This window comes from Serinus canaria, chromosome Z (assembly GCF_022539315.1).
Source record: "Serinus canaria isolate serCan28SL12 chromosome Z, serCan2020, whole genome shotgun sequence".
Lineage (NCBI taxonomy): Eukaryota > Metazoa > Chordata > Aves > Passeriformes > Fringillidae > Serinus > Serinus canaria.
Window position 1 is genome coordinate 14,274,062 of NC_066343.1, and position 26,423 is coordinate 14,300,484.

A 26,423-nucleotide genomic window follows, 5' to 3' on the forward strand; every position below is an offset into this window, starting at 1 on the left:
AAAGGGGAGAGGGACTACAGGCAAAGCGACTGTTACTGGGTCCCTGGTTCTGTTTGTTGTTAATGGCATTTTGTTTTGCCTTGTTATACATACTAGTAAAGAACTGTTGTTCCTATTCCCATATCTTAAGGGGCTCTTGAGAGCCCCTTAATTTAAAAATTTTGATAATTTGGAGGGAGGGAGGGGGTTTACATTCTCCATTCCAAGGGAGATTTTCTGCCTTCCCTAGCAGACACCTGTCTTATAAACCAAGACACAGCCAGCTTCAACTCCAACTGAGCTTTGGATGCACATTTTTTTTGCTGTAATGGTGACCAGCACACATCTGTATTCCTCCCACGTAATCCAACCTTGCTTTCACTTTCCTTTTTGTCACCTTAGCTCCAAAGATCCCTGCTCAGCCAAGTGGACCTTCTCTCTCACCTGCTTGACTTCCAGCATTTTTGGAATTGCCAAATCTTGTGCTAATGGAAGGTGATGCTTAAAAAGTTACCAGCAGTGATGGGCAGCAGCACGTTCTATAGCATTTACCAGGGACTTCACTAACTAGTTCTCTGAGCAACCTGCAGGCTATGCTCCTCACATGCAGGAGGAGATCCTGATCCTGAATATTGCCTAGGAAAACTACGTCTTACAATTCCTTGTGAGAGATCATTTGTACACTGGTGGTTTTTGGTTTCTTTTTTGGTTTGTTGGTTTGGTTTTTGTTAGTTTGTTTGTTTGTTTCCTGTTTTACCTTTAGTATTTCTAGTTACTGAGTCTGGAATGGCCTTAAATGGCAAGCTGACTTGATCCACCCTCTCCTTCAGTAGCTTCTGCAACCTGTCATATGGGGCTCTATATATGGCTGCTTTCCACTTCTGGTTCATCCCCATGATGTGACAGAAACTGTCAGTGAAAAGACCATAGCGTGTTTCCTCTGCTGGTAGTTGGTTATATGGTGGAGCTTCTTCAGCACATATCACTGTTCCTGCTCCTTGTCATCAGTGAAACCAAAGTTTTCACTTCTGGCCAGTTTGTAATTACTTCCAAAATCCCAAGGCAGTTTGGGTTTCCAATACAGGCATTCTGTGCAATGAGGGCAATCCATTTGTTCTATGTGGTCAATGGCATGGTGGGTAGAGGGAACTTCTCCTTTAAACATCCACCCCAGCACCAGTAGTGGAGGTGCCAGGAGTTGTGCTTCCATGCCAGTCATCTCTGAGGCAGCTTGAACTCCTTCACAGGTGGCCAAGATTTCCTTCTCTGTGGGAGTGTAGTTGGCTTTGGACCCTCTGTAACGTTGGCTCCAGAATACCAGTTGTTGGCCTTGAGTCTCCCCAGGCACCTTCTGCCACAGGCTCCAGGACCAGCCATTGTTCCCAGCTGCGGAGTAAAGCACATTCTTCACCTCTGGTTTTGTTCTGACTAGGCCAAGGGCTACTGCATGAGCGATTTCTTGCTTGATCTGGGCAAAGGCTTGGTGCTGTTCTAGGCCCCAGCGGAAATTGTTCTTCTTGAGGGTGACCAGGTAGAGAGGGCTCACAATCTGGCTGTACTCAGGAATGTGCATTCTCCAAAAACCTGTGTTTCCTTTTTGCTGGTAGGTAGAGACATTACCATGATCTTATTGATGAATTCAGTGGGAATCTGATGCCATCTGTCTTGCCACTTTATTCCCAGGAACTGGATCTCTTTGGCAGGTCCTTTGACTTTGCTCTTATTGATGACAAAGACAGCTTCCAGCAGAATCTGGATGATCCTCTCTCCTTTCTCAAATATTTCCATATATGTATTCCCCCACACAATGATGTCATCGACATACTGCAGATGTTCTGGAGCCTCACCCTTTTCCAGTGCAGCCTGGATCAGTCCATGGCAGATGGTGGGGCTGGTTTCTACCCCTGGGGCAATCAATTCCAGGTGTACTGCACACTCCTCCAGGTGAAAGCAAACTGAGGCCTGCATTCTGCTTCCAGAGGAATGGAGAAAAACGCATTACCAATGTCAATAGTGGCATACCACTTTGCTGCCTTGGACTCCAGCTCGTACTGGAGTTCCAGCATGTCCGGCACAGCAGTGCTCAGTGGTAGAGTCACTTCATTCAAGGCATGATATTCCACAGACAATCTCCATTCTATGTCAGATTTGTGCACAGGCCAAATGGGACTGTTGAAGGTGGAGTGGGCCTTACTGACCACCCCTTGGCTCTCCAGCTCACAGATCATTTTGTGGATGGGGATCGTGGCATCTCTATTCATCCAATACTGCCAGTGGTGCACTGTTGAGGTGTCAATTGGTACTTGTTTCTCTTCCACCCTCAGGAGTCCTACTGAAGATGGGTTTTCTGACAGTCCAGGAAAGGTGTTCAATTGCTTAATGCCCTCTGCCTCTATAGCAGCTATTCCAAAAACCCACTCAAGTCCCTTTGGGTCTTTGTAATAGCCCTTCCGGAGGAGGTCTTTGGCCAGAATACACAGGGCCTCAGGGCCAGATACAATAGGATCCTTTTGCCACTCCTTCCCAGTCATGCTCATCCCAGCTTCCAACAGGGTCAATTGCTGTGATCCTCCCGTCACCCCAGCAATGGAAACAGGTTCTGCCTCAGCATGTCCCAATGGCATTAGGGTACACTGTGCACCAGTATCAGCTAACACTTCATATTTTTGTGGCTCATATGTACCAGGCCATCAGATCCACACTGTCCAAACGAGCTGATTTTCCTGTGTCTCTTGCTGGCTAGAGGAAGGGCCCCTCTAGCCCTGGTTATAATTTTCTTCCTGGGCATACATACTAGAGGTTGCTTCAAAGGGTTCTGACAGATCATACCTGGCAGCTTGGTCATGGGAGGTTGAGGCTACCTTCACTTTAGTGGAATTCCCTTGATTAGTGTTTCCCTCCTTGGGTTGACACACCCGTGCTGCCAGGACAGAAGTGGGTTTCCCATCAAACTTTCCCATGTCTTCCCCATGGTCGTGCAGGAAGAACCACAGGTCACTTCATGGGGTGTACTATCTCTCTAGCTGGGAGACGTTGGGTTCTGACTTTGGGGCCTGTGACTCGAACTGGTGCCATATGGGAACTGTTCCTCCTCACCTCCCTCACCTCCTCCCTCGTCTTGCCTTGGAGGCTCTTAATTACAGCAGAGACATGAGCCTGCATTGGGACATTGATCATACTCTTGTAATTTCTAAGTTTGTTGGCAACAGAATCCACAGTCTCTCAGTTGTTACTGGCATTAATTGTTGCAATGAAAGTAGTGTATTCACCTTGTCAGTGTCATTATCATGCTGTCCATTCCTCCCAAAGAGTACATCCAGTACTGCTACTTTTCTCAGCTGTTGGATCCCTTCCTCAACGGTCTTCCAGTGCATTCTATGATGATGCTCTTGCATTCTCTCTCTGTGGACAAACCTCTTTCTTACACTCATTAAAAGCCGCTCCCAGAGGGAAAGGGAACCTGGGTCCTTTAAAAATACCTGATTCACACCTGAATCCTGGGACAAGGGTCCCAAATTCCTTACCTCATCTGAATCCTATTGTAGGCCTGTACCTCTAAGTTCCCAAACTCGAAGTAACAAGGTTGTATAAGCCTCACGCCCCTGTCATACAATGCCTTTGTGCAGATTACAGAGACTTTCTTACGTCAGGGACTTGGTGATGATCTCAAATGTTGGCTCCCCTGTGGGTTGTGAGGGCCCTCCTTTTTTGTCCTTATTATCTGGGTGCTTGTACTTCATCTTAGACTTCCTTATTTTCACAGGGGCAACTGCTGCTGCCTGTGACTGCCCTTGCAGTTCAGCTGGAACATAGACATCTGTGGATTCCATTACTGCACCATTAGATTGTCCCTTTTTGAGGCGGGGGGAGGGTTTCCCACCAGCAGGGGAGATGTACTCCTTCAGCATCTGGCATATCTTCTCTTCTATTAGCCCCATCCAATCTGGGTGGTTTATTTCTGAGGAGAGCTATAGGGCAGGGTTAGGTGGTGGGGCAGCATCCCTAGTGTCTGGTGCTGTGTCAGGTTCTGCGGCATCATCCATATTTTCTGGGGTGGGTACCAGGGTTGTTATCCAAGTCAATCTTTCCTTCTCTGTAAATGCTAAATAGAACAAGCTTAACAGGCATATCAGCAACACCAACTACTCTATGATATTATTTGCATCTAGAGAGGATCTGAACCCTTTGAAAATTGGTGGGGCAGACCCAAAGAGCTGATTGAAAGGTTGGGAGAAAATTTCACTCAGTGTAACTTCTTCACCATTTCTAAAGTAACCCCAAAAACATACGCTTGGTGTGTGATAGCTCTGAATCCATGTGCCTGCCTTTCAGAGAAAGTTAAAAATCCATTATTTCCTCACCTTATTAAGCCATAAAACAAACAGGGTAACAGCCACAGTAGCCCTAGTTATGGGACCCATGCTTAGACAATGGTCTGCAAATGGGAAAAATACAGCTACAACAAAGTGCCATCCACACCACGGTAAGCTAGACCACATGGTGACACTTAATGAGGTTTCTATATCCAGCACACAAAAATTAGGTAACTCAACAATTGTTATTCCTCTTTTCACCCTTTTTCTCTTGATGCCATGGAGTCCCATGCTTGGGTGCCAAAATCTATCTCACTTTGTAAAGACAGGTGTCTGCTAAGGAAGGCAGAAGACTCCCTTGAAATAGAAAATGTAAATCCCCTTCCTCTGAATTATTATAATTTTGAAATTAAGGGGCTATAATTTTGAAATTAATAGTTCTTTATTAAGGAAATTTAAAAAAAAAATGCAATAGTACAAAAAAAAAAAAAAAAAACAACAAAAAACCACGGACAGAGTCAGGATATGACCTGACACCTTGTGGGTCAGGGTGTTGGTAGCAACCCAATTAAATGGTGGCGTGACAGATGTGGTTCTGTTGAAGCAGTGATCCTGCAGAAGGTGGAGTTTTCCTCTGAAGGTCCAGTGGTGGTATAGATGGGCCTGGTATTCCTCTGGGAATCCAGTGGAAAAGACAACTGCCCCTCTGGGAATCCAGTGGCTGACTGTGATTCCAAATCTCAGATTATATCTAGGTAGGAATGCTTGGCTCCTCCCCCTGGGTGGAGCATCTCACCATGTAATTTTATCTGTCAAGCAGTGAGACTCAATGGCCCATTAACAGAAGCTATCTCCCCAGAGGGAGGATGGATTGTGGAAGAGATAAAGAAAACTGCCCCATCTGGTTTCAACAGGTGGCTCAATTAACAGAAGATAACTGCCCCACCTCTAACAGATGGCAATAGAATACACACCCTCAACCACATCTTGCATTTGCAACCTAAGACACTCTCTAAAAGGGAAAATTTTATAATAGCGTTTTCATTTTCAGGCAGTACCAGTGAAGAATGAAGATCCACATTTATGTTTTGGTGATAATTTGCATGCTGAAATAGTATTTGCAGACTGTCGAAGGAGTGGCTTTTTAGAGTAACATGATGCCTTAAAGAACCTAGAAATGAAACAACACACTTTAATATAGTGTTAGTACAGGAGGTAGTACTAAGGCTGGTCGTTATCAGAGACCTCCAAGGAGCAGATATAGAAAATGTCCAAATGCACATCCCCACAGGAAGTGAATACAGTTTTTTAAGTTTAGCAAATTAGCATAACTGGCAAAAATCCCCAATTAGACTTATAAGTGTTGATGTAATACCTTCCCAGTTCAACCCTCTTCTAAATCCTCCCCGTTCAGATAGGAACTAAACTTTGTTTATGAATATGTGTCCTGAAGAGCTGATTTCAACCTTGGCTCCCAGGAAGAACTAAGACAGGACAGGGGCCTTGGACCTTCAGCTTGGATCCTCTGGACTGTGTTTTGTCCTGCCTATCAGGGTGGGGAGAAGGTAGGAAAAACTACTGGGGCTAGCTACAAATACAGTAAGAGGCCACAGAGGTACAAAATCTGTGTAAAAAACATTGAGAATATATAAAAGCAAAAAAGGTAAAAATCAATTCATCATCAAACTAAGACTAGATTTATGGGCTGAAGTCTTGTACAAATGCACAGAAGTAAATTAATTTTAAAAAGGGTAATGATATATGGTTCGTATGTTTTTAAGTGTGTAAACTTCCCAGAAAAAGGGTTTATACTATTATTATTGTTGTATAAAATTATATACTATTGAATAATGCACTGCAAAACCTAACAAGCTGACATGTCTATCATATCCAGAGACCATAAAACAACTGAATGAAAAACAATGAACTGACCTCAAGATTAAATTATGCTGACACAGAGTTTAAGCAGAGTTTGAACACTCTTTTGTTAGCAATGGTTTCATTTATCGACCTGAAATGATCCAATGACTTTGTAAGTCAAATGATAAACCAAGTGTTGGGAGAAACACTAGTAGAAAACTATGGAAAATTTGTCTTAATTTTTTTATTACTTTTTACTTTTGATAAGCAAAAGCCAATGGCATTTATGAACATAACAGATAATTTTAAGCAGATACTCAAAAGGGCATTCCAGGATGAGAAGAAATGGCCTTAAGTTATGTCAGGGGATGCATAGATTACACACCAGGAAAAGTTTCTTCACTGAAAGGGTGGTCAGGGAAGCAGTGCAATAACCATCCTGGGAAGTGTTAAAAAAGCCTGTGGATGTGGTTTAGTGATGAACACAGATGAATTGGTACTGAGTTACCAATTCAACCTGATCATCTTAGAGGTGTTGTGTAACTTAAATAATTTTAAGGTTCCATAAAAGTTTTATGCATTATTTTAAAGCACAGGAGGGTTTCTAGTGAAGATGGATTGCACTGGGTCTTGTTGTCACTGTCATATTTTCTGAAAAATCTCTTTGCCAGGATTTCTTCTCCTGGGAAGCTGAGAAGCCTCAGAGAAAAATGAAAACAATAATTATCTGATTCGCTTCTCCTGTGTTTTGCTGCTTTGGAATGTGGTTTGGGCCTTCTTTACCAACTGGTCATTGTTTGATTGGTTTCATCAATCAAACAATGGTGAATTGTTTTAACTTAATGACCAATCACTGTCCAGATGTGTCAAGGCTCTGGAGGGAGTCATGAGTTTTTCATTAGTATCTTGTTAAGCTTTCTGAAAGTACCCTTTCTCTATTATTTAGTATAGTTTTAGTATAGCATTCTTTTATAAAATATAGTATCATAAAATAATAAATTAGCCTTCCCAGAACATGGAGTCAGATTAATTCCTTCCTGCCATGGGGGACCCCAGAAAATACCACATCTTGTGAATTATTTTTTATTCTCTACTATGACAGTAAAACAGAAATGCAGTAATGAAGCTAACTGTAATAGCTTGCACTGCAAGCTGGTAGCTGTCTCAGATCCAAGCAGTCCATTCAGGCCATCTCAAGATACTGTTATAGTGCTCCTAATTACAATTTAACTGAACTGCTCTATAAACTTCAGAGCAAAAGTACGTAGCACATTTTTTAAAAGTAGCCGGCTATAATCAATGTTGCTATAGAGTGTGACAGGGCACAAGCACCAAGACTCAGATCAGAAGGCTGTATAGGGCTGTTTATTAAAGCAACATGTTTCCTTTATAGTTTTACAGGATATTTACATTTACTTAACAAATACATACACTGCCCACTGGTCATAAGAAAGAAACAAAACTCTCAATAGGTGAAAGGAGCCACATCACATTGTGAGCCAGCTAAAGTCCACATCTTTTAACTTTCTCTCTTTCTTCACACTGTCATGGAGATAGCCTTGTTGCCATCCTTGAGAGAGATATGGGGATTTCCTTATCTTCAGAAAGCATTCACTGGCTCACAAGAACAGCACAAAAATGTCTTTCCTTCAATCTATGTCAAATAATAAATAGTTAGGTTGTCACATGAATTGGTTTTGCATGTTATGGATTTTTAAAGGCCCTACTGGTGGGATGACCCCTAGGTCATTTGAAAATCAATTTTATCATCATTCAAGTTTAAGTTTATAGGTTAACATCTAACAGATGTTACAGCTGGCAGGTCACAGTCTTTTGTAAAAGGGTAAGAGAACCACAATAATTTCTTTGTATTAGTAATGGTTTGCATGGCTGAATTCATGCACCAGATTTTCAGCCTCATTCAACACAAGCATTCTGGGAAGAAGCAGTGATGTCTTTTCACTGTGTTTGTAATGACTAAGGTGCCAAGATCCGAAGTCAGCAGAACTGATATTCTCCCTCATGTATAAGAAAATTGATTCTACAGTTCTGTGTTAAATCCAGTGTGATAATGAGGACCACTAGCAGACGTTATATTTCTGCTTTGTGTTTTGCTGCTGCACCAGCTTATCAGATCAGTGCCACAAGTTATGAAACAGAGAAACAAAACAAGACCCTCCTCCCTGCATGCCCCCCAATATTCTATCACTAGGAGGAATTGTGAGAGAACCTGGATATAGAATTTTTCTACACAATCCAGGTTATTCATTGAAATTTTGAATGTTTTACAGAGCATGGTGGGTAGTTTTTTTGTTTGGTTGGGGATTTTTAGTGGTGGGGTTTTTATTTCTTTTTTTCTTTTCATTTGGTTTGTTTTTTATTAAAATAAACTGCCCTCAGGTGTCAAGCAATATTCTGATAAATGCTGGAAAGGGTGATATATACTTCCTTCTACGGGAAAGCTCTGATAAATCCCTGACCACTTGGTAGCTCTTGAGTCTCGCCATGTATCACATCCTCCTCATCATGAGGTGTTTTCACATCATTCCTGGGGCTAAGCTCTGAAGTGCTCAGCATTCATAGTGTGCACAGCTCAGGAAGAGCTATCAGAAGATAATCGTGAGATCTGAATTTCTTGTCTGCCAGCACTTGACTGTTGCTGGTGTTGATGAAGCTGATTCTGGAGAAGGAAGACCACATTGTTTTAATTTATTAGCAGACCTTCTAGACTGGTGTTTGCTCAGCATGGAGTTTTGTCTGATCTAGAGCTGAACCTCTGCCTTGTGATTAAATTTTTCCTGATATTGATAAAAGACCATTTCAAGAATATGAGAATATTGCTTGGAAAACATCTATAATGAGAAAATGTCGTTTTCAACTGTATGGACAGGTATTCTCCCAATTCATTGTTCTGATGCTACAACTTACAACAATGCCCTGTTTTTCAGGCAAGTTTGCTAAAAAAAAAAAGGATTAAAATATACATATATGCATATTTTTCTCCCACAGAAGGCACACAGATGGTAGAACTAGTTGTCTAAAACCATGACAGTTTTAAGTTTCATCTACCTTTTCACTGGGACTGAGATACTAAATTGTCTTCAAGAATGGATTAAGTGTCAAAGCACATTTGAGGTGAAAGTTGCCCATTCATATCAAACACATCTTAATGAGCAGGCTTGTATTTTTTAAATTATCATCAGGTATGTTCTTTAGTAGCCTGACCCACTTAGTGAGAGAAGACTGTCTGTGACTTGGAGAAGGCTTGTAGTTATTTGCTGCATCACACAGCTCCATTTTGCTACCATCTTATTTGCTGAAAGCAATCAGGTCTTTTGTCTAGACCTATTACCTTAATAAAAGATCAAAGAAAAGGATGTTTTTTATCTCAGCAACAGAACTGAGGTTTGAGTTGACAGTCTAAGGTCTGTTTTGAAAATTTTGATTTGCAGTAATTCTTACCTAATTAACGTGTGGAAGGAGAGCAGAAAAAAGTTAATGATCAGAACATCTTTTCTCTACTAACCTAAAATTGATATATATCTACCTCCTACCTTCAAAAGTACCACGCAAAACTATCTTATTTTTCATTCTATGTTCTTACAAGCAGGTAATGTACCAATTTAGTACATAAATCAAGTGCACAATTAACTGTAAAGTGTAGTATAAGTTTATCACACATTGACTTTCTGAAATTTCTCATTAACCACTAGGTAATACTTTTAATTATATGTGGAGTGTAAGCTTTACTTTCTGTTTGATTTTCACTTGGTCTCTGCAGCGTGGCAGCAGCAGCAGCACACAAAACACGTTATGCTGTACTGTTTATTGTTTGTTCCACAGATTCTGTAGCTGTAAAATTACTAAAATCAGTGGAAACAAAAATTTGGCATCTGGTGATTTAAACTCCCCAAATTTTTCATTATTTTCAAGAATAAAAGATGGGTAATCCATAGAAATAATTTGTTATTCACCTTCCTCATGTCATTTGTGGTTTTATGAAGTTGTCTTAACCATCCTGAGTCATCTCTTTTCTAGGATGATGGAGACTAATTTCTTAGTCTTTCCTCTCAACAGAAGTGATTGTCCTCTGAACTTCCTCTAGCTACTCTTTTAGGGCCTATGAACATCATATTTGCAAGTACTAACAGCAGAGCAGAAAAAAAATACCTATGCATCAGCAAACAAGTACACAGAAGTTTAGTACTCAGAAGTTTTTCTGGACTATCCCAATTATGGATGTTGCAAACACGAATTTACTTTGTGATACAGCGCAGAGATACCTGTATTTGAAGGAGATTCTGACAGGTAAGTTTACTGCCAAGAATAAGATTCAATGAAATATACTTCTGTGACTTTTGAAATCTCTTTGGATAAACAAAACTTCATTTAGTTGATGGCTCTTCCAGGAAGTTTTCAAAAATAAGATAATACTGGTGTAAGTTTCGTTCAGTGTTAATTTATTGCATTATATTTTCTTCCTGTTGATGCCTGTGCTACAGTGCAAGAAATCAATTTAATTTTTATTTATGCCTCAATGTTGTTTAGTTTAATTTCTTGAACAGTGGGGTAAAAATAATTTTTTTTTTTGCATTCAGTGGAAAATTACTAGAGAGGCTGTACACATGCTGGCAGTCTTAGCACATTCTCACATGCAGAGGGTGCTAGCACTCATGAGAGGGAGGAGACGGGCAATATTATGATGAAGAGCAGGCACCCCCTTCAGAAAATGGAGGACAGATCTATCTCTGGGGAGACTTGGCCCAAGAGCTAATACAGGGAGAGAAGACTTCCACCACTGGGCTGCACACAACTGCCCCTAAGGGCCAGGAAACCCCTGTTGCCCTGGGAAGACTCCCCCACGGTCACCCTCAAGGGATCGGACTATGGGGGAAGCAATGGGATTTAAAAGCAATTCACTGTGTCACAACTGGCCTAGCTCGTTTGTTGATTTTTTTTTTAAGTTGCTTCTAGCTTTTTTCAGTCTGGCTTGTCCTGCCTGAAGTCCTCCCAGTGGTCTACCCTCATTCCTCGATTCCCGCCTGCGTGACCTTGCCGCCTGACCATGCTTTCGCCCTTAGTTCCCGCAGCAGCCTACCGTGGCCTGTCCGTGATTCAGATTGCTACCGCGATCCCACAGCAGCCAGCTGCAACCCTGCACCTTATCCTGCCCGCTGCTCCACCACCTACGCGTCACCTCACCAGTCGTCCCGCTGCTTGTCGCTACGCAAGCAGCTACCTCCCTCCTGCCGCAAGTTCCGTTTCGCATCTCTTCCCATCAGCTGCGAGACCTGCCCTGGCTCACCGCGCGCACTTGCCACCTGCAGACGCTGACGGTGCGCCTCGGAGTCTCGGTGGTAACATGCTGTTGCGCTCTGCTTCTTTCTTCTTCCCTCCGATTATTACTTCCCCTCCTTCGCTTCTACTTTTTCTGTCCCCCTCTGGTAGAGACACATAGTTTCTCTCATTCATAAATGGATCTCAGATATAATATTGGTCTCGTTTGTGCTTAATTTTGTCTGAGGTAGCTGTTTAAAATAATCCTTCGTAGTTCCCCATAGACTTCAGAGTTACTGACTGAACATGACTCCAGTAATGCACTTCTCACCACAGAATACTTGTATGGAAACATATAACCTTCATGTCTTGCACCATGTTGAATGAACCAGCATTACAGTTTGTTTCCTAGACTTAACCGTAACTTATTCAAGTCCCAGTTAAGTGGTCGTCAGTACTCTGAACTCAGTCAAAATATATATATTAACCCTGGCTCATTTCTTGACTATAAACAACTTACTTAACTACAGGTACATATTTTAATTAAAACAGGAGAAAATAAATGAAACCCGCAGTGAATTAATATAAAAATGCAAAATGTTTTCAGTATTTACTCTGTAGTTACAATACCAAAGGCCTTTAATTTACGGTTGTTGACATCATAATATCAAGTACCATGTTTATAAATACCATGTTTATGAAAACTATTAATATGCTTATACTTTGAATATTTATTCTGGGAGCAATTGACAGAAATTCCACTTGTTTTTTCTTTTCAATTACTTTACTAATTTTAGAATCATAGAATCTCTTGTGTACGAATGGACCTTAAAGCTCATCTCATTCCAACCCCCTGCCAGGGAAAGGGACACCTTCCACAATATCAGGTTGCTTATAGTATCCTGCAGCATAACTTCAAGCACTTCTAGAAATGAGGCAGCCACAGCTTCTCTGGGTACCCTGTGCCAGTGTCTCACCGTTCCCAAAGTAAAAAATTTCTTCACAGTATCTAATCTAAACCTATTGACTTTCAGTTCAAAGCTGAACTTTAGAGAAAAGTTTAAGGGAAGAGCACTTTGGAAGGAGTGTTTCCACTAACAAGAAAAGGGGCTCCAACAATCCCTTTTTGCCAATGAGAAAATGAATGCTAGTGGAATAAAGCGTAAAAAATCCAACCATTTATTGACAAACCAGATGTTCACAATGCATGGGAAAAATTAATAAATGCTAGATATTGAATTCACAGAATTCACAGAATTCACAGAATGACTAGGTTGGAAGAGACCTTCAAGATCCTTAAGTCCTACCCAGGCCCTAACGCCTCAACTAAACCATAGCACTGAGTGTCACATCCAGTCTTTTCTTAAACACATCCAGGGATGGTGACTCCACCACCTCCCTAGGCAGGCCATTACAGTACTTTATCACTCAGTTTCAGTGAAAAACTTTTTCCTAATATCAAACCTATATTTCCCTTAATGCAGCTTGACACTGTGTCCTCTGGTTCTGCCAGTTGCTGCCTTGAGAAAGAGACCAACTCCCACCACCTTTCAGGAAGTTGTGGAGAGTGATAAGGTCACCTCTGAGTCTCTTCTTTTCCAGGCTGAACAATCCCAGTTCCCTCAGTCATTTGTCTTAGGGTTTGTGTTTCAAGCCCCTCACCAGCCTCTTTGCCCTTCTCTGGATGCACTTGAATGTCTCAACATCCTTCCTAAACTTAGGGGCCCAGAACTGGACACAGTACTCAAGGTACAGTGCCAAATACAGGGAAAGATTGACCTGTCTGCTCCTGCTGATCATACTGTTCTATTCCTGATACAGGCCAGGATGCCCTTGGCCTTTCTGGCCACCAGGGCACACTGCTGGCTCATGTTCAGCCGGCTGTTGACCAGTACCCCCAGCTCCATTTCCACCTGGGCACTGTCCAGCCACAGCATCCCCAGCCTGTAAGATTGCAGGGGGTTATTGTAACCAAAGTGCAGGACTCGGCACTTGGACTTATTAAACTTCATCCTATTGGACTCTGCTTATCCATCCAACCATTCCAAGTCTCTCTGCAGAGCCCTCCAACAGATCAACACATGCTCCCAGCTTAGTGTTCCACAAATTTACTAAAAGACTCAATCCCCTCACCCATGTCATCAATTAAAATATTAAACAGAACTGTCCCCAGCACAGAGCCCTGAGGGACACACCAGTGCCTGGCCCCAGCTGGATGCAGCACTGTTCACCACCACTCTCTGGGCCCAGCCATCCAGCCAGTTCTGAACCCAGCAAAGAGTGCTCCTGTCCAAGCCGCGGGCTGCAGCTTTTCCAGGAATATGCTGTGGGAGACAGTGTCAAAGGCCTTGCTGAAGTCCAAACAAACAACAGCCTTTCCTACATCCGTCAGGTGAGCCACTTGGTTATAAAAGGAGACCAAGTTGGTCAAACATGACCTATCCCTCCTAAACCCATGCTGGCTGTGTCTGATACCCTGGCCATCCTGTAAGTTCTGTCTGATGACACTCAATATAAACTGTTCCATAATCTTACTGGGTACTGAGGTCAGGCTAACTGGCCTATAATTAACAGGATCCTCCTTCCTACCCTTTTTATGAATGGGCGTCACACTGGCCAGCTTCCAGTCATCTGGAACCTCACCAGTGAGTCAAGATTGTTGGTAAATGATGAATAGTAGCTTTGCAAGCTCATCTGCCAGCTACCTCACCATGGGATCCTGGCAGGGATCCCATCTGGTCCCATAAGAATATCCAAGTGTCTCAGCAGTTCTCTGACTGCCTCCTCTTGGATAACAGGGGGGCCCTTCTGCTCCCTGATATCATCGACCAACCCAAGAGGATGGTTACCCTCAAGGCAAGTCATCGTCCCACTAAAAACTGAGGCAAAGAAGACATTGAGTGCCTCTGCACTCCCCTCATCTGCAGCTGTCAGAACTTTAGCCCTCACAGATATAGACCATCCCAAACCAGAATCAAAAAAAACCAAAATGCCAGGGAAAGAAAAAAAAATGTATGCCACATGGCAGGGAGGAACATAATGGTGCCAGCTTCTGTATCAGCAAAAGGAAAAAAAGTTCATGCAGCAGCTTGGAAAAAAAAAACAACAAAACACATGGGAACCTGGTGGATCTCTGATGTTGGTCTCCTCCTCACAGATGACAAAGCTGGTGGATGCAGAGTCCTTACTTTTGCACATCAGCCACTTCCTAGGTCTGGGCCCAAGACGAAGCTCCTCCTCAGATTCCCGCCAGTCCATGGCCTATGCTTCTCCCATTGATTTGTCATCTCTGATCTCAGACCAAAACCAAGCTGAACAGTTCAAGAAAAAACAAAAGCTGTTGGAGAATTGCACTTTCCAAGGCCAAGGAAAGGCAACCCCCCCCACACTCCTTGCCTATGCTAAAGGGAGGGCCCTAAGGATCCCATCCCTTGCCCAGCTCTATCTTAAAGCTACAACACCTGTTTCTGGCTACAGAGCAGACGATAGAGGGAATAGAGGATCATCATAACACCACTCCAGGACAGAAGCCATTTCTCCATGTTCTATCACTACATGGTCTTCTAAAAAGTACCTTTCTGTTATGGGGGTTTCCTTCAGGCACTACAAGGTCATAGTTAAGTCACCCAGAAGCCTTCTCTTCTCCAGACTGAACATCCCCAAGTCTCTCAGTCTTTCCCCATGGAAAGGAGCACCATCCCTCTGATCACCTTGGTGTCCCTCATCTGGACTCTCTACAATAGCTCCATGTCCTTCCTCTGCTGGGACCCCAGAGCAGCAGCTCTGCAGGTAGGGTCTCACCAGAGTGGGGCAGAGGGGCAGAATCCCCTCTCTCCACTGCTGCAGCCCAGGACACCCTTGGCTTTCTGGCCTGGGAGTGCCCATGGCTGGCTCATGTCCAGCTCTCACCCACAGCACCTGCAAGTCCTGCTGGGCAGGGCTGCTCTCAATCTGTTCATACCCAGCCTGGGTTAACACCAGGGTTTGCTTTGATGCATGTGCAGCACTAGCACTTGGTCATATTAAAATACAGGAGATAAAATAATAGGAGATACCTATGGGTTACCTACCTTCTGGTTGTGACCACCAAACCAATTCCTTACCCTCCCAACAACTGATCTACTGAATCCATCTTTCTCTAATTTATGGAGCAGAAAACTACTAATGTAGTTAGCAATTGAACAAAAAAGCCAGTTTAAGCCAGAAGAATCAGAAATAGTGCTGAATCTTTTCTGCTGAAAGATTTAGCACTATTTACTTTTGACAAGATGAAGGATGCTGGAAAACTTCACAATTACTTTTCCTACTAAATCACATTATCTTAAAATTTATTTAGGCTTTATTTCTATATGTGACATCACATATTGTGCATATTTTTTTTTACTTTTATAATTTCTGCCATTTGCAAATATTGGTAATTATATTTATACAAGTATCACTAATGGGACTATTTGATTGAGAGGTCTTAATACTATTATCTTGTTCTGAAGATGTGAGAAAAACAAGGCAACATAATTTTACAAGGCAACAGAATTAAAATGTTGTGGGGGAAGAGGAAAAAGCACTAGTTTAGCTTTGCATCAGTGATCTCAAGACAGTACTTAGAATAAAAGCCAGCCACAGAAACGTTTGATCTGGCTTGAATTTACAGGGTTTATCAGCAAGTAGAGAACAGCAGCTCACAGAGGTGAGCTGAGGGTAAAGGAAGAGACAAATATGCACCATGAGGGTAAAGGAAGAGACAAGCTCAGCTCTACCTACCTTAGTGTTGTGTAATCTCATGGCCTTTTGCCATTTGCTTTGCGGGAGTTAAGGTGGTCTCCAGGACATGCTAGTGAAGGTAAGGGAATAAATCATCCATGTGGGTCTTCATTATTTCCCAAACTGGTGCAAACAATTTACAGAGGAGACGGAACCTGTCCTGGAGGAATTTGCTGCACCTGGTTGATTGTGAAAGTGTTTTTGGATTGACAGTTCCCTGATGCTTTAGTACTGTGAAATTCCTGCAAATTTCAGTCCTCTGGTATCAGAAATAGTTGTCTTATGTCTCTCAGCTTCAGTATTAATCTTTACTAGGTGTTACAGAGCTAGTTTCAATTTGGGTGGTTACTGACTATTTCACTGACATAAAATGTCCTTTACTGTGCTTTGCACCTTGTCTGGCAAAGTTAATCAGCAGATGAGAGATGGAGATCCTTGAGGACCATAAACCTCAATGATTTATGTTTAATTTCTTGATCAGGGTCAGCATCCTTATCACTAGGGTTGAGAATTGCTTCTTTTTGTTGAAAGATCCAAACTGGTAATATTCATAATGTTTAAATTGCCTTACCACAACTTGTAGATTCTTTAAAAAAAAGACAATTATCTGTCACTCAGAGTAGTAATTGCTAACTGATTAACTTTTAATAAGAAACTTCATGGTACCTGAGATTTTTATTGTTATTTGAAACAATTAGAGAGTAATTTTAGAGTACTCTTTGTATTTTTTTCTTCCTCATTATGTTCCATTCCGTGTTTTAAAATGCCTTACAGGTACAGAGAAATTTTACAATGTGTAAGCATTTAAAAGTCTGTGATTTTTGTTTGCTAGAGTTTGTTTTTATTTTGGCTGTTATTGTTACTGATCCAAACAAAAGATCAAATGAACTTAAAATACCATGTTTGTAGCAGGGTTATGATGAGAAATGCAGACGTGAAATTCACTTCAGACTACTGCTTGGAGTCATTTACTTTCAGTGGCAAAGTATATACCTCACGCTTCTTGTTAAAAGGATTATTTGTGAATGACCATTGGGTGTCACTGCTGCTACCTATATACAGATTTTTTACCACCACCATCAAAAAATCAGGCTTGAGCATTCATTTAGGGAAAAGAGAAGCTCCTCACAGGGATTTAAGGTCTGCTTTTTTTCTTCTTGCAACATGGAAAAGGATCAGCCAGAAATCTTGTGACAGGTACCTGTAAGGGAGAAGCTGTAATTTCCACAGATATCCTGCAATGTCGAATGTGTATATTTAGATGCAATTGCTTTGGGTTGATACTGCCTAAAATATGTGCCATGGTTTGGTATGAAAGACATTTAGGGAAGTGAAGCAAACCTTCCAGCCACTAGAAAGCTGGACACATCTCTGTGTAAAACACATGTTAAAGACCAAAAAAACCCATGAACTTCCTCTTTTCATTTCGGCCTGGGGACACATAACACAGCCCACAGGCCTCCCCGGCCCTGCTGTGGGGCTGGGTCCCCGTCCCCCAGGCCATCAGCCTCCCCTCCCACCCTTTCCCCCATTGGCTCCTGGGCAGGGAAAGGGAGGTGCTCCGGGGCTGGATGGAGATGGCCTTGCCAATATCTGGCTGCTTGCTACACCCCCTCCAGCCTGATGTCCAGCTGAACCAGCTGGACCCCGGGAGCAATCCTGGGTCAGTGCCAGGATTTTGTTCCCTTGGAAGCTGCCTGTAACCATTGGGCAGGGAGAAGGAGAAGCCCCTTCCCCCTCCACCTCCCACCCTGCCTCCAGTATGCTGCTGCTGCTGAGTTCTGGCCTGAGCTCCTTCCCCAGCCACAGCTCCTGCTGTCTCTAGCGCCCAGCCTGACCCGGGTCACGTTGACTATCTGCAGGTTCCAGGCAAGATGTTAAACCTTTCAATACTGTGAAAAATGCATATTATGTGCTTGGCTTTTTGCAAATACTTAAATGAATACTATATGCATTATGTTATAAAATTATGCTGTATCAATCCTTTTAAATAGTGTGTTAAATATAGTTTTAGGCTACAACATATTATTAAAATAGAAACTATGCAATATAAGATACTTTTTTAACTAGTTGAAGGAATGGATAACCATGAAATTCTTCACAGAGAAAACAGCAACAAGACACTAAAACCTAAAAGAAAAGAATTATTGCCTCCTTATCGGGAGGAACCAGGCTTCTTCTACCTCCTTTGAAACTCCATGGAGCCAAACCATGATTAACAAGATGAAGGGGGAGAAGTTGACAATAAACAGAAAAATCCCTTGTTTGAAAGGAATGTTTGCAAGGATTATTTCAAATATTAATCCCTTGTTAGCGGAGATGCTTTTTTGAGGAAAACATCTGAACATTCGTAAGTCTTTGCTTTTTTATTGTCCTTTATTTTCTTAAATCTGATTGTCCAAATTCTTATTTCTCTAATTTTTGTTACTATATTTTATAACCATTTTATTACTATTGAACTTTTAAAATTTTAAAACAAGTGATTGGCATTTTCCACAAAAATTTTTATCCTTCCTCAAGTGAGAGAAAGGAACAAGATGAAAGCATATGAAGGAACAACCTGAAGACCTCATGGTTAGTGAGAAAGAAGTTAAGTCCCAGATGAGAGGGATAAGGAGATGCCTTGATTTTGGAGCAGAAATCCTCTTGTAAGCTATGGAGACAAGACTTTTCCCTGTAATGCATGAAACTATGGGGAGATGAAAGGTTCAAATTGATCTCAAGCAAAGGTCTCCATGTTAAAGTAAGCAGATGTTAAAGTAGCTGTGATCCCATGAGAAGTTTAAACAGATAAAGAGCGAATAGTAGTCCTGTGCCCTCAGGAGAAGATCTCTAGTCCCAGAGATGAAGATGATTTTAGAAATAGATAATGAGAACTTTTGCCTTTGAACATCTCATCTTTAAAAGAATACCCCATAAGTCAACATGGCCCATCAATAAGCTGTGGGAAGGCTTGTGGAAAATGGGAGGGACTTCACGATGGCAGGGTTCCCTGGGCAGCTGTTATCAGTGAGGAAATTAAGAGCTACGAGAGAACTGGTTTTTTTTCCTCTTGTGGAGAAGTCTCCATAACATTAACAAGAGGGATTTGTCTCCCTAGGTGAACTGAAGAAAGACTATTTTGGAGGTGGTAAACTGTCTGGACATTTTAGGGTTTTTTTCTTTACGTTGTCAGTGGAAAAGATTGTAGGGAGAAGAGAAGTGTTCTGAAGGGTTTGTTTTATTTCTTATTATTTTCTTTTAGTTACTGTTAATAAATTTTCTTTATACCCTTTAAAATTTTGAGCTGCTTTGCTTTTCTCCTAATCCTGTCTACATCAGGAAGTGAGTGCATGGGTGATTGACCAGCACTGAAGTCCACCACACTCATCAGCATATTAGTTGGAAAATCTCAAAATTGGGGAAATCTTAAATTGGTGAACCAAACCACTACAATACATTTTTCCATTAAGGAACAAATTTCTGCTTAAGTGAAATCAAACATACCTTTCTTTGTTAAGGGAATAAAGGTGTACCCTGTGCTGTTGCTGTTGTTAAAACAAAGGGAGTTATGGTTGCAAAAAAAGGAACAATGAAAATCCTGAAAATGCAAAACAGCATTACAGTTAGAACTCTTTACATATTTGCTGATGACTGAGAGCCTTACATCACCAACAAGCACAGCAGGTGGTCTGTGATCTTTGAAAGGCTGATATGTTTCATATGGCTGTCAAAATCAAATGTGGTTTCATACTGGGTTGAAAATATGGCTCTGGTACTATGACATGCACATTTTGTTATCTTTAGGGTCTTATGCATTGGAAGGCTTTGCATCTTCTCAGAACCAAACTGAGTTTCACAAGGCTCATATCAGGCACAGAAATCTGTTTACACACAGAAGTGCTCAGTGCAAAACATAGATACTACAGATCAGGAAGAATGTATTGCTTTAGCATCCTTTGTATTTGAGAAATCAGATCAACTATAGATATCTATATATCTATATATAGATATATAGATATATCTAAAAATGAATGTGGTTAGACGGTGTTTATTGAACTTTGTGCTTATGCATTTTTTTTTTTCTCAGGAACAGAATTTTATCTATGATCTTTTTTCTTACTAGGAGGTAAACTGCAATTTTATCATAACTTTTTAGATCAAAGACATGAATTTCTTATATAACTATAATATTGCCAGTTTGCAAGTTCTTCAGATGCTTGTAGACTTCAGCAAAATAGCTTTTTCTTAGCCACTTAAATGTTTAAGACTTTTCCTTTCATGGAGTCACATAATACTGTGTAGGCATCTAGGGTATGTCTTACACGGATAATGTTATGCTAATAATATGTCCTATAAAATTTTTATACTGTCCTTGTATTATATTGACTCAGGGTACTGCTACTATGCAAGGAATTAAGTAAAAATGCACCTTAATTCTATTCACATAAGTTGTTTAAAGTGGAATGAGGAATTGACCCTAAGAGTATATAGAACAGTGATTTTGTACTTGCTGGATATTCCTACAAATGATATCAACAGCAAAGACAAACGGGAAGAAAATCCAACTTACTTTACTTTTGAAGACAGGCTTAACTTTGGATATAGACAAGTATTGAAGACTTGATAAATAAATTTGATTGGATGGGACCTATGGTGGTTCTCTAATCTGACCACTAGCTTAGTTTATGGTTGTCAAAGCTACTATAGGTGGCATTGGATCACATTCCTTTGATTTTTAGGCATTTCTAGAAAGGGGATAGTGTAATTTCCCTTGACCATATATTCAGTCCTTGCATATTGCCACAATAATAACCCTTATCTCTGAGCAGAATTCCAGATCCCTGCAGGGCTGGAAGCAGAAAATGCCATGAAAAGGTGCTGATGGGTGGGTAAATTGATGCAACAGTTGTAAAATGCAATTAATCCCACAAACTCTGAATGATGGAAAGTATTTTTTTAAAAGTGGTTTTTTTTTTTTTACAAGCTGTCTGATACTTTATTGAAATTAATGTTCCACTCAGAGAACTCTTGGTCCCAGAAATTGTACAGTTTTCTAGCCTCAGGGTCATGATTGCTAAGTTATTCTTACTAAAAGCTAAAATCAGCTAAAAAATAAGTTACTTTTTTCCTTTGTTTTCAGTTTTGCCTCTATTATCACATAGGGTGTCTCAGTTCCTCACTGCACTATGTTCTTGTGGGATTTTGCTATGCCCAGAGAGTTTTGAATGATGACTAACATTTTTTCAGTAATTAAAAGACAGATAACAAAATGGCAATGATTTTCCTTTATGATCATATGAATATGAGAAGGTAAACTGATGCCAGATACAGCTGTAATACTCAAGGGTTATTTAAAAGTTAGAGGATTTAAAGGGGATGATAAAGAACTTGTGATTTCTAATGAGATGGGAAATTGCACTACTTCCTGTGCTTTAGAGAAGTCTACACTCTCTGGGCTGATCTTGTTATAAAAGCCCAACAATAATTCAAATCCTTCCTGTTACTGAGTTGTGAGCCCCTGTGTCATAAATATCTAGTAATAATAAAAATCCTTTTACATTTTCGTAGTTATTGTGGAGATGGTCTGTACTCCAGGATGCTTAAAATTTAAAAAAAGTGTTCCATGGTTCAAATTAAAATGTTCATAAGTGACAAGTTATGATCAGTGTTTCCTCATAAGAAATAGGCTGTAGATAGCTCAATTTGTTTACTGCTGACAGAGGGTTGCAGCATTCTTCTGCTTCCTTAGCCTTTTTGTGTCAATTGTATTGACACAAAAGTTTTTAATTTAACTTGCAAAACGGGGAAAACCTTTCCTATTGGTCACTCAGTATAGGGCCTATAATAGGCCATATAATGCTACATCTGGAATGTTCAGGATGACTTCTCACAAGCAAAATCAGTACAAGCCGCTGATCCCTGGAAGAAGGAAGATGTATTGCCCACAGCTGAGGACTGTACAGATTTTGGTAGTAACCTTGCTTGGAAACTTAGCTGTGCAGTGTTAGTTTTCTCTTTCTCTTTATGATATGCTCCTGTACTCTGATCTCAAAATGTTTGGGTTTGAGTCCAAAATCACTTTAGAACCTCTGCACATGTTCCTATTTGATTCAAACAAGGTCTACTATGACATTTTCAAGGAGCCAGTTTCAATAATGATTTGTTAGGAGGAGGATTTGCAGGATTCTTTTGCTAAATTGATTATCTTCCTCCTTCCTCCCTCATGCACATGTTGTTCCTTACTGTTTCACTCCTTGCTTTAAAAGCAGGAAGAAAAGTCGCTGTTTCTCTCTGCTACTTGTCCATAGAGACCAGCATGAGTACACTACATGAAAAATATGTCTCTAAATAAGGCTGCTTTTACATGGCTGAGAAAAATAACTAATTTCCTAAATGGCCACTTACAATAAGAAGGACTCTTTATTTACTTATTTAAGTCTCACAAAGTCTTTCTCCTCAACAGCTCCATTCACAGTGGACAAAATATACCATTTGGAAGTAGTAAATAAGCTAAGAACACAGATGTGAAAGTCTAAGAAAAGCAGAAGTCTTTGCATGGAGTCAGATGAAGAAAGATGTCTAGAGGCAGAAAGAATACCTCAAGGAGCAGACAGTAATAATAGCAAAGAAAGGGATGGCTATTTCCATCCCTTGAAAATTTCCCAGAAAGAGGATGCAGATTCTTGGGCTGGATCACTGAGAACAGCTTGCAGAAATGACAAAACAATACAAAAATTCAATAAAATGTAATATAAGAGATTAGGAAATCTACCTTTTGATATTTTAAGATTGGGAGGGAAGACTTCATAAAGCTAGTATCAGCTGTTCTGGAAATGTATACAAGATTTTCTGAGTTATTTTCTCATAAAGAGCTCATCTTCATTAGGAGAAAGTTGGCTACAACCTTGTTAAAATTTAAGTCTGTAACTCTGCTTAGAGAATTACCAACTCATAGTGACATCAAAGTCCAATAAACTGGATTTTTAAAGAAAGACCCTTTCAAAAGATGTAAGGCTTTATAATTTAACCCAACCTGAAATCTCCAGTCCCGTAAGTAGAGTTCAGTGCTTTGAGCGTACATGGGGCACAAGTTCTAGCTGTGGTAAGAGTTATGCCAATGGTTCTGCATTATCTGTATTTGAATCATTGTCCTACTTGCTCACACACTGTATTCCTTCCCACTGAGACTCTGTAAGGTGGTACTGGCTCTCCTTTCTCCTTTGCTTCTGGAGTCCATTTTAAGCATAGAAGGGATGCACTTATTTGTAGTGCTCTCAATGCATTGGTTTGGTGCTGCTTAACACGAATGAACAGTACCATGCAAGATGAGCACTGACCACCATTGCCCCTGAAAATATTTCAGTATGAATCATATACTTTTTTCTTTGCAGTACTGCCCTGCAAGGCCCTTTATGGCTGCAAGCAGGGCCATCTCCTGTAGTTTATTTCTGTGATCAGCATGGCTTCTGTTGCCTTTTTACTACTATGTTTAAATTGTTTGCTGACTTCTGATAGACTAAAAATAATACACGATCTGTGTGACGCAAAATTTTTAACAAGCTCAAAACAAGGTCAGATTAAAGGAAAACAACAGATTTGTCAATACTAGTTGAGTGGTTTACCTAAAAATCTACATATATTTTTGTTCTCTGCTTTGAAATCAGGAGGATTAATATTTTATGATTTCATGGTAGAAGTTTATCTCATTGCTTCAAATATTACTGACAGATCTGTCAATATGTCATTGAACAAAACTTTTAATGTGTTTTTGTTTTGTAAATGTGAGCTGAACAATGGTAACAATACATTCTTTCCATTAAAATATATATTCTTACCTATACATGGATCACTACCAAGCCCAGTAGTGGGAAGTAATGCACTGATGACACCACTTAATAATTTGGACAACGTGAAACTGGAACTGAAAACCTTACTTCAGTGATAAACCAAGTGTAAAAGCCAGCTGTTGAGATTGGATGCTCTGAAGTAATTGTTTCCTTATTTTAAAATGTTCAGATAAAATGCAATATTTCGGATTTCATATGTAGCAATATGAAAGAGAATCAAATAGCAGGTGTTCCCATTTGGCAGTTCGATCACAAATGTACGTATGTGCAATTATGTCCAGTAATAGCGTGGGAAGAAAATGGAAGTATATGATGACTGCAATGTCTTTATAATAGTGTCGTGGGGTGACAGCCTTTATCCCAATATCGTGTGTTGTGTCTGGCCTTTCTTCCCCCCCCCCGGCCGTCTTGCTGCGGCGGGGCGGGGAGGGGGGGGGGGGTGAGGGTGACCGGGCACCTCGGTTTTTGCTTTTGGCTGGCTGCTGCTGCTGCTTAGCTTGCTGGCTGCTTTTGCTTTTGCTTGCTGCTGCTGCTTAGCTTGGCTGGCTTGCTTTCTTTTGCGCTCTTCTTTTTTTTTTTTTTTTTTTCCCTTCCCTTTCCCTCTTTCTTACCCTCCCCTGAAGATACCGTACCGGCTCCGGACCTGACCTGGGACGTCCAGGACCCCCCGGAGTCTGCGAGAAGAAGATCAGCACCCTCCACAACACTGCCTGGTTTCTTTTTCTTTTCTTGTGTTGGGGAGTGTTCCTTTGTTACTTGTTATTAAATAGGTTTTATTTTCCACTTTGCTCCTCCGAGGAATTCCTTCCCGAACCCGGTATTGGGGGAGGGGTGGTTGGAGGTTTGTTTTAGGGGACTCCCTTTCGGAGATTTCCCCTAATTTGTCCTAAACCAGGACAAATAGTTATTTAAAATGTACTATTTTCAGCCTCTATTGTGAGTGTCTTATCTGATGAAAAATGAAAGATACATTGGGGGGTTTTCCCCCTTGAAGTAGGTATCACACAAAACTAGATTCAAAATTCTTTTCTCCCTAACAAAATATCTTCAAAATAAGTGATTTGTTTTTTGAGGTGACGAAAGAAACCTGACACACTGAAACTGCAGCAACTCTGCAACTATACTTTTTGTTCATTTATTAATGGAAGAGTAATATGTATAATTCTTCTTTTGTTACTACCCCTTAACAAATGCATTAATGGCTCTTCAATGGTTGTTTTGTATCTCAAGGCTTCTTAGTATGATGTGCAGCTAAAATTTTTCTGAAGGCTTGAATCTCCAAAATACTAGTTGCACCATTTGACTGGTCATAGGGTAGCATTCCTAGGGTATTAAGACCTGATATATATTTACTGACTTCCGAATCGTTGCAATGGTGAGCAAGAAAGACTATTCAGAAATCAGATTAAACTGACTTATTAATTAAGACTGTTAGTCCTCTGCTGTCATTTGGCATGAGGGATCTATGTACAGATTCTGGGAAAAAAAAAGGAAGATCAAAAACCCAAAACCACAGAATTCCTGCAGTGGTTAGAGCACTTCTGTAGTGTGTGGGATGGCATTCAGGTCAGTTTGTTTCTACAGACTGTCAAAATTCCCCTACAAGGCAGCACTATATGCTTCTAACACAAATTTCCTGTGATCCATGGGCCTGCTGAGGGAGACCAGTAAGCGAAAGGTCTCCTGAGATTTCAGGTGGAGATCAGAGTAGTGTTTCTGGCACCTGCAGGAGGGAGTTTCCTACAACATTCCCATGATCTTACTCTTTCCTGCAGACATTACATTCAGACTCAGCTGATCCTGGCATTCCTCACTCTTGACTAGGGAACTATGGCTTTGCTAAAGCTGAAGTTGTAGAGGTGAAACAGGAACAGGCTTCCAGCCTTCCTCACCCTGCTAATTACTATTCTTGTTTCCTCAACACATTCTTTCTGCATCTAGGCTCTGAAGATTCTCTGCTACAATCCTGGTAAACTCCTACTCATTCTCTGGAGAAAAACAATCCACTCACCACCCTACACATTCTTTGTAAGCACAAAAAGATATATCTTAATTTGCTACTTATGGAAGTCATAAACACCATGGCTTTACATGTACTCTCCGTAGTGTGAGTTTTGTATTAAAGCTACTGTCTCCTAATGGTGTGCTGTGCACTATTTCTTCCTCTGGCCCAGGAGAAAACCACTTGTTTCCAAGGAGATTTTTCTAATTCTGTGACAGACAATGAAGTTGCTATTTGCATCTGTGCATTTTCCAAAATATTTTGAACCTTAAACCTCTTGTGAGAAAATGTTTGTTTTCTGAAGCAGCTGCTTGGTAAAATAGATTTTCAGGGAAGTGGAATTATGGAGATCATGAGCTCTACTAAATATTGCACAAAATCAGCAAAATTAATGAAAAAGAA

General features: G+C 40.8%; 1 protein-coding gene across 1 annotated transcript in view; it reads right to left on the minus strand.

The window, feature by feature from the left end:
• The window catches only part of PAM (peptidylglycine alpha-amidating monooxygenase), a 654,400-nt gene that overhangs the window by 248,173 nt on the left and 379,804 nt on the right, over positions 1-26,423 (minus strand). The gene's annotated exons all lie outside the window — the stretch shown is intronic.